The sequence below is a fragment of the Manis pentadactyla genome, chromosome 11 (assembly GCF_030020395.1).
Source record: "Manis pentadactyla isolate mManPen7 chromosome 11, mManPen7.hap1, whole genome shotgun sequence".
In the NCBI taxonomy this organism is placed as follows: domain Eukaryota; kingdom Metazoa; phylum Chordata; class Mammalia; order Pholidota; family Manidae; genus Manis; species Manis pentadactyla.
The window spans coordinates 56071556-56090334 of record NC_080029.1 but is presented as its reverse complement, the minus strand read 5'-3'; positions in this window follow the sequence as shown (position 1 = coordinate 56090334).

Genomic DNA, 18779 nt, shown 5'->3' with positions numbered 1-18779 from the left:
AATCGATTATCAAGGTGTTTCATATGATTCAATGTAGAAAAGAAGCCATAAGTGACTTTTAAAAAACACTCTACATAATTTTTAATATGATTTGAAATATTCTTTAGCTGGATATACTGGGATTTTTCAAAATATGTAAATCCTTTTAGTAATAACTAAGTATAAATTCCTCAATTCAGGATAATTATGCTCTATAACTTTTTACCATGGGTGGATGTCAAAATAAACTATTATCAAATAGATATAGTTATAGGTTCTGATACAGATATAGACTTAGATATATACATAGAGATACAGATATGAACTCTGTGTTTCATTCTATCACAAGTCATTTATCCTATAATGAAGTAGTATATTAAAATCCAATAATTTTCAATCTTGGCCCAGATGAAAACTTCACAATTAAATATATTGGCCCAGTGAATGAAATAATGGTAGGAAACTAATTTTTTTAAAGTGAAACTTCAAATTAAGTATGATAGAATGATTGCTGTATTTCCATTTAAATGTTAATGCACCTTATTGCACTCAGTATTTAAATACTATCAACATTCTGATTATGGGACAACTTTTACAATTATATATTTTATTGGTATGATGCAATGTTACCTTCTTAGTGACTAAGAAGAGAATGTATTTATAAAAAAGAGTTGTGCCTTTACTGCAGCTTATTTATTTATTTATTTATTTATTTATTTATTTCCTTCAAAATACTGTTACTTGATAAAAAAGACTTATTGTTCTCTGTATGGGTTGGAGCTCTGGTTTTCAGTGGGTAAAGCATCAACTCTATTGCTAAAGAGGGTGTAAAGAACATAAGCTGAGAGATAGGTGAAAATAAAAAGGAAAAAGTAGTGCCTAATGGTTTGGAAGGAGAATTGAGACAAGAAAAGCAATACTGCAGTCACCAGTTTCTACTGAAAAGTTATGCTGTATTTAATATGATCTCTCTTTTGAATCTCCACCCCTAACCTCCTAAATTGCTTCCTAATCAAAATATACCTTTTGGTATGATATTTCTTTTGGAAGACAAGGTTGAGGTTAAGTTTTCTGTCAAGCTTGCATTAGTTTTAACCAAGGCTGCTCATTGTATATGTGAGTCAGAAACTTTTTTTAGAAAGGTGAAAAATACATTTCAAAATAATAATAAGTATATAAATAAAAATTGCTAGCTTTTTCATATCTAAGAGGTAGAAAGAGAAGATAGAGCATTAGGATAGGTAGAAGAAAATAAACTCAATAATGAATTGTCAAAGCATTTTTCAGATTCCAGGGACTTGTTACATCTCCTTGATGTTCAAAACTAACAGTTGAAGTTTAATTTCTCTGGAAATTTTAAGTTCTGGGAACAAATCCTGAATGCATATTATCTCTGTGACGTTGGGCTAGCTGACAATATTTTTGAGAGTCTTCTCAAAATTGCAATAATGATATAAGCCACGTATTCCTCTTGGTTGTTTTGAAAGAAAAATAATAAAATAATGTCTGAAATTATTTGGCAAAACTACAAAGCACATTTTGGTATGAGATTCTTAGAGCAAGTAATATTGTGCAGCATTTGTGAGATGTTAGGAAAAATTACACAAACAATATGCTTTAGAATCAAATGTCATGTAGTTTAGTTCCATTAATTTGTGGTTTTCTATAAATTGAAATGTGTCTGCCAATGAAAAGTAGTGGGAGAAAACATTGAATTTGAAATACAGTTCTGGAATTGACATATTTTATTTAACAGTAATTTGCTTGCTAAGCCTGTATTCTTCTTAGAGATGGGATCAAGGGGGCATGAAAACTTGTAATGAATAATGTTAAAGTATATAAAGTACTAGTTGAGCTTCTAGCCATTGGGTGAAACTCAATATATTGATTTCAGTTACTGTTACTTGGCCAGGTAATAAAAGTTTGTAAGGATCATCCTAAGGAAATTAGTAATCAAAATAAGATTGTACAAATTTATATCATAGCATTAAAATTATTAAGTGCATCATAAGTGCAAATTTAATTAACAAAGATCTATTGTGGTAAAGATATATTTTGATCTATTTCTAAAAGAGTTGTAAGTAGAAACTTAAGTTGTCATGACAGTTTTAAGTTGCAGTAATACTAGTAGTAACAAAATTATTTCTCATTTGACAAAACATCATTATAATTTTTGTTTAAAAAGTTGTATTTTCCTAGTTGGTCTTTCTGTAAGGTAGTCTGATTTAGAAAACTGTACCTACTAAAGGATTAATCAGGATCTTCACGTACAATTGTAAAATTAATACTCTCCAGTAGCCTAGGTTTATCAAGCCTAAACTAGTTCTCAGTTTCACTCCTTGGCTATGATTACAACCTTAGAATCAAGCAACAGGAGTCTGCCACGGGGTGCTTTCCTTATCCAGAAACGTTGCCAAACAGATTTTTCAAAGTTCAAAGGGTCACAAAGTACAATGTTTTGCAGCTTTTGCTAAAAAAATAATCCTGAAGAGAAAATTCTAATTTCCTCTTAGTTTCTTTCATTTGCTTTTTAAAAACATGTTCCTATTAAATACAGTAGAAACAGAAGAATGTATCTAAACTGTGTGTAGGATATAAAGAACAATGAGTTGAATGCATGCAAAGTGTTTGGTACAATGCTTGCCAAATAGTAAATGCAGAGACATTAAATACCTTGGACAAAAATAGAATCTTAACTGGAACCCTGAAGTTCTGATACCAAGGCCCTCACTCCAGTGAGTACTCTGCTGCTTCCCAAATAGACAAATACATAGAGACAGTTTTGTCGGTTGCTCCTTACTTCTTACTCCCCAATGCTATGTCCCATGGTTCTGATGGAAAATATAAAACAGTGACTTTGAGATGCCAATATATGTTTGACCATAGTTCATTACTACTATTTCTCTCCTCAAATTTTAATAGCTGTTCTCAACCACCCTTGTAAGTGTCAGAAGTCAATCACACATTCTGCTTGCCAAGAAACAGAGGCCCTCAGTTAGGTATTCTGTGAACTTCTTTTCCAGAACTAATAACATTTTTAAAAATGTTCTCTACACTTTTTTCCCTTGGCTTTTACCTAAGAAATGTCCCTAGTCCTCACCAACAATAAGGTTTTAATTAGGCTCAGGATTAAAGCAACTCCCGAATCTTAGTGGATGGCCTTCTTTTCCTTCCTTATCTGAAGAATTGTCCACTCAACTTCTCATCTAGACTTTCGCCTCCATGTAGAATCTGCAAAAGTCTTCACATAGCCATGGCCGTAGAGTTACCACTCTTCTTTTTCATAGCCAAGATTCTTGGAGGAAATGAACACTTGTTTTTGCTTTTTTTCTGTTGTTCATTAAAAAATTGTTCTTGTCATGTTTAATTGCTTTAAAACTGCCATTATGATAATCATCTAAATTATTTTTATAAGAATGATTTTATTAACAACCAAATATGCACTACCCATTTTATTGATTTTATCTTATTTCTCAAACACCAATATAGGGTTATTATGTTCTAAGCACTTTATAAATATAAACCCATATAATCTTCATAGCATCCGTATGAGTTATATACTATTACAGTCACCCTTTCTAAATGTAGTCAGAGAAAGTAAATAACTTATTTAAGATCACACAGTTAGCAAATGGTAGAGCTAAGATTTGAATGCAATCATCTAATTCCAGAACACTAATATCTACTTTTAGTTGCCTCTTAAAACTTAGCATTTCATATTTGTTACATAATATTTTAAATATAAAAAATAAAAAAGTACAGATAAACTTAAATATTCTCTTTATTCTTCACTAATCTCTCAAAGATAAGTAAACACTCTTGGATATGCCATCTGTCATCACTTGCATTGTTTTATAATATTACCACTTATGTAATTATTAAATATAATTTATTTAAAAACTAGTATGTATTTTGCACTTCTTTTCAAAAATGTTTTCATAATTTATACATTATAACTCATGTCTTCCTAATGTATTCATTTTCACTACTCTATCATCTCTGTAGTACCATAATTTATCTTCTATTTTACTGCCTTAAGTTGTGCCAATAGTCTTCATTCTTATCACAAGACAATGCTACAGTAAACATTCTTCTACATCTCTCCTTAAACATATGTAAGGAATTATTTTAGGATGCATAGGGAGAAATGAAATTTCTGGTCAAATAGAATACATTATTTATTTAAAAGGTACTGTTAAATTAATTTACAAATGGTGGTACTAATGTATGCTCTCATCAGCAGAGTCTGCATTATTTTGCCAAGCTTTGGCATTGCCAGACTTTTTACTTTTTATTAGACTATTGAATATAAAATGCAAAATTTTGATACATTTCTACTATTATTTACAAGGTTGAACATGTTTTTCATTGGTTTATGGGCCACATGTGATTCCTTTTCTGTGAAATGCTTCTTCATGACTTTTGGCAATTATTATTCTCTTGGATTATTTGCCCTTTCACCAGTTGAAATGGTGGTGATGCTTATAGATTTTGCATATAAATACATAATTTATGTATCTTGCAAATATCCTCTTGTGGTTTGCCCACTTATTCTCATTATAGTGTGTTAGAATTAACATGATACTTTTAATGTTAATACTCTCAAAATCACCAATATTTTTTTATGATGTGACTTGGTTAAAAATACTTCCCATGCCAAGAAGAATAGAGCTTTCAGTAAGTTATTCTAATGATTAAAATTTGACTTACCATAGTTAAGCCTTTAAAACTTATTAAAACTTTTCATTTGATGCAAGTAGTAAATTTTGTTTTTCCAAAGATACAATAGTTTATGTAAGCACCGTTTACAAAATAGTCTATACAGTACCCTAGAAGTCTTTGAACAGTTTAAGAAGTTATAGACCTCAGTAGTATAGATGCTATAGACTTAGTGAAGAAGAATTTGAAAATTCATTTGAATGTATTTTCTGATTATTTAGCTTCATGAATTTTGAATGATAATTAAAATTTTTTCTTTGTGTTTCAGCTCCTTGGTTTACAGTTGCTAAATTTAGCAAATGGAAATACAAGATGTTTAGATAAACTTGAATTTCCAGTAAACAACGGATGCTTTTGACTATAAGCATGTTCCAAGGACATCAGATAAGCATCCATTGTTTATCTGAAATTAGGATTCATCAGAGTGTTCTATATTTTATCTAGCATCCCTATTCTGGTAGAACAACAGTGTTAAACTAGAAATGTATTTTAGTGTTCGTAACTGAAAAATAAAATTAGAAATTAATTATGGAAAAATTCACAAAAAATATAAAATAAACTCTAAAAAGCTTTAAAATAAATTTAAATAGTCAAACTTCCAAATGCATTTTATTATGTGTTTATAGCACTTACACTTAATTTTGCACTGATCTTTTGAGACATCCTCTATATGTAAGTACTCTGAATTTAGTTTATCCCTATTCTACAAAATATTGCTCTTTTATTTTAACCAAATTACATTTTTTCTTTTTCTTTTTAACAATTGGTGTCTTTTGTCTATTATTGTTATACATTTGATGCAGAAAGAGTGCATCCAATCATGAACTTATCCAAATACAGCAACCAGAAATTCACTCATGAGTTACTAATTGCCAGATATAGTAAGAGTTGACTCCTTACTTTCTTGTGTTTTGGGAAGTATCTGACATTTCTGGATAATCCTATTTGGTAAAACACTCTCTTCCTTTTGTTTCCTTTGGCCTTTCTGTAGCTTCCACTTTCTATCCCATTGTCCCTTTAGATTTTTATTCTTTCCATTCAGAACTTTCATCTTTATGGCCTCAAGGATTTTGCCCCTAAATAAATACTATACACACACACACACACACACACACACACACACACACACACACACACAACCTCATAATTTCACATATGAAAGTCAAGACTTTTTCTTCTTTGTTATTGCTGATAAATCAGCACAGTTTTTATCAATTTAATCTCCTAATTATCCAAACTGTTATTCCCTTTCCAGTGTTTCTTAAATGATCTTTGTAGCTCTGGGCTTAAGGGTGTTGCCAACTCCTGGCAAATTCACTGTGGATTCAGTGAGACCAAAAACTTACAATGGAACTTTTGGGCTATAAAGGAGTTTATACCAAGCTTCATTCTCACTGCGGTAGGTCCAGTGTTAGAATCTGGTCTGTCTCCACGGCAGTCTGCAAACAAGCAATTCCGTCTCAGGCACTGCCTCCACTCCAGTCTCTGCTCTCTCTCCTGGCCCTGGGCAGAGCGTTTTCTATAGCAACACAGGCAATAGTGGCTTATTGCCAATGGATAATGAAACCATGTGCCTGCACAGTAGGTTAAGTATTATATTATTGCATGTATGTGGTGGGTGAGTAGGTAGGATCAGGTGAGAATCCTGGCCCTGGTACTTCCATTTTCTCTACAATCTTATTTCAACATTCATCCTTTTTTAAGTTGTAATATTTACTACAGTTATTCTTAACATATCCCCTGCTCCTAGTGTTTTTCAGAAGCAAATTCTTCTCTTTTTGCCAGACTGAATATTTTTAATGCAAATTGGTCATACATATGATCCTTTAGTGAAACTCACTGGTGTGTCACACGCCTTTTGTAGTTTGACCCATATCAATTTTTTCCAAATATGTCTGTGACTTTACAAATGTAAGTTATATTCCAAGCCTAACAAATTTGATGTGCAGCCATCAACATACTTTATGGTAGTTTCTGTCATTGTTCAAATTCTTTGCTGTCCCTCTCTGCCGAGCCCACCTCTGTTACAGAATTATACTTACTTGCTCCAGTGAAATCAGATTTGGCCTGTGGTCCCCTTTGAACACTGATAAATATGCAAATGTGATATGTCACTTCTGAGCAAAAGCCATAGTAGGAGCTAGCTCCTGCCATTTTCCTCTGCCACAGGTTTGTCCCACAGGCCAAAAATAAACTTTTTGTTGTAAATTACTGAGATGGGGAGGATCATTATTTAGAATAACAGCCCAATTTGATAAATTGCCCATGGTCTCTAATGACTCTTCCCTAGAATGGTCTCCTTTGCTTAGAGTCTATTTTTATGTTTGCTTTCTGACACTACACTTAACTGATATATCAAAATCAGCACTTGTATTTGATTTCCTTATTTACTGGTATGTACAGATATGGAGATGCTCCTATAACCAGAAATATATGAAAACAACTCTGTGATGATCTCAAACTCTGTATGAAAGGTATAGGTATCCCCATCTATCAGAAAATAGAGCATTCCTATGAAACTTTTTATAAGCCAAAATGGCATAAAGCAAAGAAGCAATTACAATTAATTTATATGGAAAAATATTGAGCATCTCCAGATCCAAAAAGTAAACTCTCTTAAGCATTTCCGATACCTTAGGACACATTTGCTAATGGATAGCGATAAAGCACAGATGCTCACAGAAACAGTTTAAAGCTATGACAACTTAAATCTGAGATGCTGAATAGTTCCCAGGGAAGGAGCTGTGCAGTACCACCCTCAATGCTCAGGATGCATTCTACCTTTACAATGGCTCACCACAAAACAAACCCTGAAAACACTGTTATTTTGTAAAAGTGAAAATCCTGTTCTGATTTCTTTTGGTTAGTGAAACTGTTGCTAATGTAGGTATTTCAAAAGAGCTTTCCAAAAGTTCAAAAAGTTTGAAAAATAAAATCAAGGATCAGTGTATACCCATTATTTTGTGAACATTATCTAACCTGGGATGGATAGCAAATGAAATATGTGGCCTATGAAAGTTTTTTTCCATCCCTCTTGTATTCCTTATATGTTAGTAGCATTCATCTTGCCTAATCTTCTTTGAGTTACTATATATCAGTAATCAAAATTTGTCCCCAAGCTATATCATTTTTAATTTCATGCAAATGGCATAAATGTCCTTACTTATCTATGCTCATTGACATAATTTAAGGCAAATTTACACAGTATCTTTAAAATTGTCTCTCTTGCTTCCAAGTTATTTATTTCTCTTCAACGAATTAATGTTCTGCAGATATCACTTTTATAGGGTCTCCCAAATTTTTATCATTTGCTGAAATTTAGTGAAAACAAATTATTATGGACTATATTTACAATCTTATTTGGACTAAATTTACAGTCTTTTTGGATGAAAATGAGTAGACATTGGATTACCTGATATATTTACTACATGAATAAGGATCCCATCTCCATCCTATTGGAAGTTGAAGGAATAGTATACTAACTAATTTTAAACTTATAATTAAAAGGAGTAACATGTTTGCTAAGAGTACATGAGAATTCTGGATCCTGGTAGTAAGATGGACTAGCATGGACTTCAGCCTTCTTTTCCCAAAATAAATCCAAGATTAACTTGACAATTGAAGAGAACTGAACTTTACATATATTTTTTTAAATGCCAGAAACATCATTGTTTACATAATCAAGAAACTTTTTAAAAACAGGCATTATGGCCCTAGGATGTCCAGTGTTGTCAGGGTTTATGAGTTTTTCACATCTTTATCCTTGCTGGGTGAAAAATAAATTAAAGACAAAAAAGTGCAGGATACCAACTATTTTTAGGTCCTTACTTCTCTAATTTCTCTTTCTCTAAATGACCAGTGCTGGAAAAAAAAATTTTTTTAAATATGTCCTCACAGACCAGAAATTTTCTCTAAGTGGAGTGGCAGCAAATTGGGATGGTCAGCAGTGTTTTTGCATTGCCTGAGTCACGTTGCTGAGTGACTTTTTCTTAAGTTCACATTGATAAAGTCAAATCAAGGGCTGCCTGGCCTTACCCTTCATACATAGTATTAGGCAGGAATGCTTATATTGTAAGGGGAATATGAGCACAAAAAATAAACACCTGAGGAAAAGAACCACTATTACAGAGGATGAGAACAATGAACCTTATGAAGCAAAACTTCTGGGTTAGACAGATAAAATTTTCCCACTATGCAGCAAGAATGATAGTTAAGTATAATATAAACACTAAAAAATGCAGAAAATAAAGCAAAAAATGACAACAAATAAATAAGATGATCTTTAAAAAGAGAGAAAAAAATGTCTGGGGAAAAATAGTTGAGAAATAATGTACTTATATTTCCTGGAAATCAAAATTGTAAAAATTCAAATCCACAGGGTTGATAGGATGCCATGTACAGTATATAATTAAAAGTATACACTTAGAATAAATCTAATAATATCAAAACAAAACATTCTGAAAACTTTCAAAGAAATACAGCAGATCACCTACAAATGAACAAAAATATTGATGTTAGTTTTCTCAATAGCAACATGGGATGTAGCAATTCACTATAGTTTTATTTTTATAGGATTATAATAAAATAAATTGGAATGTAGAATTATAAGACCATTCAAAAATTCATTTATGATCTAAGGTATACAAGAACTTAAAAACCTTGCCAAATGAAGACATACTTTAAAACCATTCTTTCAGGAACTACTTAATAAAGGCAAATAATCCAAGAAAATGCTGAAGCACTATGGAAGAAATCGTAACCAAATAATTTAGTAATTTAATTATGCCTAATAAAGCAAGAATCAAATAAGTGTAAGCATTAAGATAAGATTTTTAGATAATATCAACATGGGAATAGGTGAGAAAGTATAAGAGACTGCTAAAATAAAACTTAAAAAAATAACAGTTTTATTAAGGTATAATTCATATACCATGCAATTCACCCCTTTAAAGTATATAGTCAATAGATGTTAATATATACATGGAGTTGTGTATCCATAACCACAATAAATTCTACAACAGTTTAGTTATCTCAAAAATATCTACCAATTAACAGTCATTTCCCATTTTCTTCCAAACTCCCCAGGCCTAGGCAACCACTGACCACTTCTATATTTCTGTGGATTTGACTATTCCGAAATTTCAAATAAATAGGAACAGACAATTTGCTGTCCTTGTTTTCTGGCTTCTTTCATATACCACAATGTTTTCAAGTCTTATCCATATTATAACATGTGTCAGTACTTCAGTCTTTTTATTGATGAGTGACATTCTATTTTATGGGTATAATGAACTAATGATAAATTCGATTCATTTATCAGTTGATGGAGATTTGAGCTGTTTTACATTTTGTCTGTTATGAATTATGCTGCCATTAACATTCATGTACAAGTTGTTGGGTGTGTGTGTTTTCATTTTTATTGCACATACACCATATTGTATATTTCTAAGTCATATGATAACTGTACGTGTAAACTTTTGAGGAACTTGCCAGCCTTCTTGATAGCAGCTGAACCATTTTATATTTACCAGAAGTGTGTGAGCATTCTGATTTCTTAACATACCCATCAATATTTGTTATTATTAGCTTGCTGAGTATAGCCATTCAAGTGGATGTGAAATGATTATCTCAAAATGCATTCGTTGATGACTAAGGATGTCACACATTTTTTTCACTTGCTTATTGACCATATTTACATCTTCTTTGGAGAAATGTCTATTCAGATCTGTTTTACATTTTTAAATGGTGTTGTCTTTTTATTATAGAACTGTAATGATTATATTTATATATTCTAGATACAATATATAAAATATATGATTTGCAGAAGTTTTCTCATGTTCTTTGGGCTGTTTTCTCACATTTTGATGGTGTCCTCTGAGGCACAAAAGTGTTTTGTTTGAATTCTGATATCCAATTTGTCTACTTTTTTGTTTTTATAGTTTGTGCTTTGGGTATCATACCTAAGTAATTGTAGTATAAGCAATGTCATTAAGAATTATGCCTATATTTTCTTTGAAAAGTTCCATAGTCTCAGTTTTTATATTTAGGTCTTTCATCCATTTTAAATTAATATTTGTATATGGTATAAAGTAGGGGTTAAATTTTATTTTTTGCATGTAGATATTCAGTTATCACAGAACCATTTTTGAAAAGACTGTTCACTTCCACTGAATAGTTTTGCACTGTGGTCAAAATCAATTGACCATAGTACTTGGTTTTACTTCTGGACTCTTAATTCTGTTTCTGTTGATCTAAATTGCCTATTCTTATACCAGTACTTCACTGTCTTGTGTACTGTTGTTTCATAGTAAGTTTTGGAATAAAACAAAAAGTGTGAGTTGTCCAATTTTATTCTTTCAGTTTTTTTTTCAAGATTATTTTGGCTATTGTAGGTCCCTTGCTATACCCAGCAGTGAATTTTAGAATCAGCTTGTCAATTTCTCTAAAGAAATTATCTGGGATTCTTGTAGGGATTACACTGAATCTGTAGATAAATTGGATGAGTAATGACACTTTATTAATATGAACTCTTCCAATCCATGGTCACGGTATTGTCTTTAATTTCTTTCAACAATGTCTTCCAGTTTCAGAGTACAGGTTTTGTACTTTTGTTGTTAAGTATATTCCTCAGTAGTTATTTTTGATGCTACTGTAAATAAAATAGTTTTATTGAGATCATTTTCAGATTGTTCTTTGTAACAATCTGACTTGAATTTGTAACAATACAGACTTGATTTTGTATATATTAACCTTGTATCCTGAAACCTTCCTAAACTAATATATTATTTCTAAGTGTTTGTTAACAGATTCTTTAGGATTTTCCATATAATGAGATTATTCCATCTGAGAATAGAGATAGTTTTAATTTTTCCCTTCTAATCTATATAAATTTTATTTTATTTTATTGCTGAGTTTCCCTGTCTAGAACCACCAGTATAATGTTGAATACAACTTGAGGGAGTGGACATCCTTCTCTTGTCCTTTATCTTAGGGAGAAAGTTTTCAGTATTTCTCCATCAAGTTTGGCATTAGCTATGGGATTTTCACAGAAGTACTTTATCAGGTTGAGGATGGTCCTTTCTATTACTACTTTGTTGAGTGTTTTTATAATGAAATTGTGTTGAATTTTATAAAAGAAAATCATTTGAATTTATTGAAATGATCATGTAGTTTTTTCCTTAATTAAATTAATTGATTTTTACATGTTAAACCAACTTTGCATTCCTTTGATAAATCCCACTAAGTTGTGGTGTATAATCATTTTTTTGGCAGTTTGTTTTCTAGAATTTTGTTGAGAATTTTTGGGTGTACATTCATGAGAGATATTGGTCTGTAGTTTCCTTTCTTACAATGTGTTTCTCTATTTATCTTGTTAGTAGTTGACTTTTAGTATATATATCTATATCTATATCTTGATTACATAGATTGATAGACAATAGGTAGATATAAAGATATAGACATATATACACACTGCCTTTTAATATATGTGTGTGTGAGTTTACAATTTTCAAGAAATCAACAAAGGTTAATATAAGTATGGTTTTAAGTAAAGGCAACTATGACAATAACAATTGACTTTACAGTTAGATAGAGTAAACTTGTTCTATACAATGGACAGCAGAAAAAGAGAGAATAAAAAGAAACAAATGCCATATACACTAAGTGGGAAATGTGAAATATATCAGAAGTGTGAATTAAGTAGCATGACATTTGATTACTTAAACTGACCAGTGTAAAAACTGACCTTCTGAATGGATAGAACAACCAAATATCATAATATGTTGTTTACAAAAGACTCAATTCACAGAAATGTTACAAATAAAATAATAGACAAAATTATGCAAGTCAAATATAAATCAAAATAAATTTAGGGTAGCAATTTCACATCTAACAAAACTGAGACAAATTTAGAGTACATACATTGTAGAAAAGTAACAATAAAGATATATCCATCAAGAAAATCTGTAAAAAATGGATATGTTCTTAGAAAAGTATAAAATATGAGAATTAACTAATAAGAAAATAAGATTGAATGTCAATAAATATTTTAAATAAACTATAAGCATTTCATCAGTCTAAATAATTTCACAGTTGATTCCTACCAAATAATGAAATTTCCTTGATGCCTATCAAGCATCCATTCCCCATTTCAAGATTTTCTAAAAAACTATGATTTTTTCTTCCAATTTTCATCCTTTATCCATGGGAATTAATGTGTCTTTGGGGAAACTAACCATTCCTATTGCCTCCTAAAGAATCCTGATTAGTCGAAGTGTAATAATCCCTTGCCAGTTACTAGTTCAGAAAGAAGCATATAAATCAATCTGTAAAAATAAAACATGATGACTAGTTTGCTAGTGACTACTATGCAAATGTTTCCTTTCTCTTAACAGAAATCTTTATCACAAAAACTATATTCTTGATATTATGCATGAACATGAATCAGCAACTACAGCAACCGTTTCAATAAGAAAGTGACTTTGAGGCAAACATGGAAGAGAACTGAAACAAGATAATTCAAGGATGTAATCTGGTCAAAATCAAGGTACACCCTTTTTCATTTCTGTCTTATGCTAGTTGGAGATAATGTTTTTGTATTAAGTAATTTCACTTAGAAAGTCTTCAGAACTGTCTTGTGACAGAAATTGATTCCTTCCAATTTTAAAAGCAGTTGTTCCATGCCAACTTTACTAAAATGACCTCCAAATTATATTCATGTGCACTTTTGCACACTGGAGGTGTCTAGCATCTTAATCAGGTAAAGAGACATCACCAAACCACAGTGGAGCTCAAAGTGGCTATTGTTAATACATTAAAATGCTCCCTCCTTTTGTCTTGTGGTCCATTATAAACAGCTCTAATGGAGCCAGAAATAAAACACAGCTGATAATAATGTTTCAAAGTCACTCCTAAATACCATTTCCTTCTTGAACATTTTAATTCAAAGTGACTTCTCTTTCCTCTTAACTACAATTAACAACACTTTCACTAATAGTATACTGTATTATACAGTCCTTTAACTTTTCCCACACATCTCCTTGACTTCCTAAAGGCCCATCTGTTATATTTGCTTATATTCCCAAAACAGAGATTCACAATGAATAATAATACCTTCTTGTATTAATGAATGAACAATATTTTCATTGCTCAAATATTCAAGTTCCTTGGAAATTTTCAGCTCAGCACTGTAGACTTGGTTATATAAAATGAATTGGTGAAGTCTCAGTGCCAAAGCAGTTGTGAATTGAACGCAAAGTGGGCAATTATGCTCTTGGTAAACAACATCAGTGACTCAAGTACTTATTGAAACATTGTGTAAACACAGTACCACAATGACATTCGTGGATGGAAGATCAACAGATGCATCAAACAGTATGAAGGGGTTGATGTCTTTGAATACAACTAGCGCATACAGGGAAGTTAAAAGATAGAAGTGCCATTAAGCCATGGGCAGCTGCCAATGAAAGTACTACGGAAGAAATTACTAGTTAGATATCCATCATTTCGCCACATGTACACATGCAAGTAGGATTCACTAATTCAAATAAGAGGATACAAAATGTTCAGTAACATTATGGTCTTTAAGTCTAGGAAGAGAATACTCTATTTTGTTTAAATTATAGATTTAGCAGTGATAATTACCTGAATTCTACAGCTGTTCTGCCATGTAATTCACTCTGAAAACAGAGAAACTAGAAATTCCTTTCCTTTTAACTTGTTTATTTTGCTCTTTAAAAATTCTGAGTTTAGCAAAATAACAATACACTTACTAAGTGTTAAAATAAGAACTTACCCTTCAAGAATGGTAGAATAGTTAAATGATGATTCTTACCAAAAGCCTTAATTAGGGGAAGAGGAAAGTTGGGTATACTTGTGTCTTGGTAATTAAGTACTTTGGCAGTGGCAACAATTCTCTTAACATTCATTCAGCACGTTCTGTTTCCAAAGAGGATGACAAGTTTTGAGACATCACCCTGCCACTGTCTCTACTTTGTCCTTTACATGATTCATATCATTAATGAAAAAAGCATGGTTTCATTAATTCTCTTAAGAATAATTTCTTTAAAAATTGGATAATCCTGGTATCCTATTAAATGATGATTAAATATCATTAAAGACTGTTCATAGGACACTGCTATATCAGTACTTTAGATCAATTATTGTTTACAGGTTCTTTTATAGTATATATAGATGACATTGCCCTATAATAAAGGAGAGAATAGCATAAAAATGCAGTATGCACTACTGATATTATAACTAGAATGATTTAATAAGATAGGTAGAGCATGGGTTAAAAAAGTTTCAAATATTTATTGAGGGAAATAACAAATAATAAAAGATGAAAATTTTCATTTTATTGGATGAGAGTCCTCTATGTTTCAAATTGGTCTTTCTTTTCAACTTAAAACATACTATATTTTTACAATTCAGTCAAACTCTTAATGGTATTTTTTGAAATACTACAAAATAATTATGAATTATATGAAAAATTAACCAAAAATAGTTTCAAATGCCAACTTACTGTATTAGACATTATAATGCATAAGTTATATATTAATTAATCTGGTATAGTCAGCATAATTGATGTGCAGAATAAAGGAATTGAATGTAGTCTTAAAATAGATCCAAGTACTCATAAAATTTGTGCATGATACATGTGCCATTTCAAGTATGTATAAAAGTTTTGTTTCCATGATCAATAATAGTATAGTAAGTTAACATAGAGAAAGAAGAGAGTGATAGACATTTTCCCCTGATTATTCCTTCTGGCTGTATAAAACCAAAGTTCTGGGATCTGAAGGACTTGTGACCTCAGGACAGATTCCTGCAATGCTGGTTAGGTTCTTTGGAAAAATAAAAATAAAAATTATTATATAATATTACATATTATATAAATGTATATTTATATACTTTTTTGGTATTCTGAACATGATCCTTATTTTCTTGCCAGCAAAACTATATGCTTAAGTAACTTTAGCCAACATTTTAAAATATTTTATACCAGAAGATGATTTTCAGCCTACAGAATCCTCCAGGTGACAAGAAACAGAAAATGTCACACACATTTTCCATCATATTCAAGAGATCATAAATAAAAAGACATCTAGGAAGTTTCTTTTCAACTGTTTAAATCAGGAAGAAAGAATAAGAAAAGAAAAAGAAAGAAAAGAGAAGAGAAAATAAAGGAAAAGAAAAGAAAAAAGAAAAGAAAGAAAAGAAAAGAAAAGAAAACTATCCTAAGATTCAACTCTGACTCAACATTTTTTGAAAATCCACAAGTTACATGATTCAGGCTGATGTGCAGGAATGAAAGAGGAAAAGTAAAGAAGGTAGTCTAGGGTTTCAAGTAATTTATGGTTATGAATAGTGATAGAACAAACACCTAAATTTAATTGTTTTTTCCTATTCTGAAATAGATGTTTTACTTCACATTTGCTGTGTCATTTAAAGTAACTTAAAATACAACCAATCGTTTGACTTTTCTTCAATGTCATGTATATCTTATGTATTTCACAACAGTAAAAACAAATAAATAATACAGCTTGCTATTCTAAATAAAAGTTATTAGCCTAGAATATATTTTCTGTTAATTGTGCATATAAAGATAATTATTTTACTTAGTTGTTATTCATAATGTTTAATTAAAGACACTGAATAATAAATATTTGCAAGTAACATTGAGAAAGTATTGAAACAAATTATTTATTCATAGATTATATTAGTATTAGACATTAAAATACCACCAATACCTATATCCATAATTATACATTTATATTTTTACATGAAAATAGACATTTTTTAAATTTCCAGTTGTCCTATTGTTACCCAGATAAGGTCTAGAGTGGTTAAATGACTTGCTAAAGATAATTGAGTAAGTCCATATTTGAAAAGACTCTAACTCAGGTCTTCACAAAACCTATTCCCATGCTACTGTTAAAAGATAGAAATTTCTCATAGTTACTGTGATGATGAAATGAGCAACAAACTTCAGAGAGATCCAAGAGTGACACTTATGTATTAAGAAATACTGTGTAAACAATTAACAACTTAAGGTGAAACTTCTTTTTATTTATTTTTTGACAAATTATTGTATCTTAAATAGAAAGATGCTATTTGAATTGTAAAAAAAAAAATCTAACCTAGTTACACTCACTATGAACAAAGCAATGGTGGAGATTTGCTAACTATTCATCCTCGGCAGAAGGATACATCTGCTCACCTGACATGGAACTTAGTTTTATAATTTGATAATACATCAAATACTAAAGACATCAAATAACTTTTTCTTAAAAAAATCACACACATACATGCTTAGAATAATTGTCATTAAAAGGAAATATAAAAAGTATAATGTGAATTCCATAAAGAGTTCTTGAATGAAAGTTGGTAGCATATAAGATTTGAATATTTGGATATGAATACTAGCCAAGTAGTGACTTTAAGCACGACACGCACACACACACACACACACACACACACACACACACACACTTATTCACATACACAATGATTAATAATGCCTACATCAAAGAAGAGTTATAACTAAATGAACATAAAGTACTTAGCATGATTATTTTTCACATTGTCTAACCACGAATCAATTATTTTTTCCTGCCTTTAAAGAACATTGAACAAAAAAGCAAAACCTGAGGACTTCACTTTAGCTGCCTTTTATAATACTCCTTGAATTGTGCATGAAGTTTACCTCTAGAATAGTCTATAGTTTTTTTAAAGCTACAGCCCAGAAATAGTAACATTTTAAATTCCACTCTTTTAGAGTGGTATCATTTTTCATAGTTACTTACATTTGTATTTTTCCTAATGTTTTCAGGAATCATTGAGCTAATTATATTTTGTCAAACTTAGAATTTCAGTATTTAACATTATTGATTTTTTGATAACTTGCATATTAAATAATTGCATTAATTTTAAAAAGTAAAATATCACATTAATAGATAACACTTTTTTCAAAAAGGACATATGAAGCATTAAAATACTGAATCATTTTTATTTATATCCTGTGCAAATTTTGATCACATACAATATGTAATATTAAATATCGAATAAACTAATAGGCTAAACAGGTAATAATTAAATATATGCTGTTTCTAAAATAGGGAATATGAATTAGGATTAAACAGTTAATTAGATAGTAATACTGTGAGGTAACTTAAAAATAAGCAGTTTGGAGTGTTAAATAACTTAAACTATTGGGTTTTATTGGTGTATAGGGTATGCTATTTTTATCCTAGGAAAAAAAATGTATTCAGTTTGCTTTCCTTTTAGTGCCCTCTTATGGACTTCTAGTTCTATGTACCCCAATTCAGATCTGTATATCTTTATATTTCATATAGTGATCTGATATAGTAAACATTTCAAATGGCAGATACAGAACGTATTTTTATATAATAATTTATGCTTTCTTAGCTTTATATCTTATAATATTGACTGATTGTGATATCATGATTTATAAGAAATATAAATTTGGTCATTCATATGATCAAAATATGTTTCTCATATATATTGGGTCTTTTTCTGCAGTTCTTGGCCCATAGCTTCCTAAACCCTTGGAATTTCCTGAAGTGATATTCTGTCTTTTGTTTTGTTAACTGAGTTAACTTTTGGAATGGGTACCTAAGGATGGGAGACCTAGCCATGTGATTAGAGGTTTGGAACTTTCAGTCACCCCCACAACCAACCTCCAGGGAAGGAAGAGGGGCTGGAGATAAAATCAATGGGAAATGGTCAATGATTTAATCAATCATAATTATACAATAAAGCTTCCAAAAACCCCCAAAAGGACAGGGCTTCCTGGTTGGTGAACATGTGGAGATTTGGAAAGACTGGTGCACCACTGCATGGAAGCTTTGTGCCTTTTCCCCATACCTTGTCCTGTGCACCTCTTCTACTTGGCTGCTCCAGAGTTATGTCCTTTCATAATAAACCTGCAATCTGTAAGTGAAATGTGGCTTTGAGTCCTGTGAATTGCTTTGGAAAATTAATCAAACCCAAGACAGGGGTTGTGGGAAGTTCTGATTTATAGCCAGTTGGTCAGAATGCAGGTAAAACTTGGACTTTCG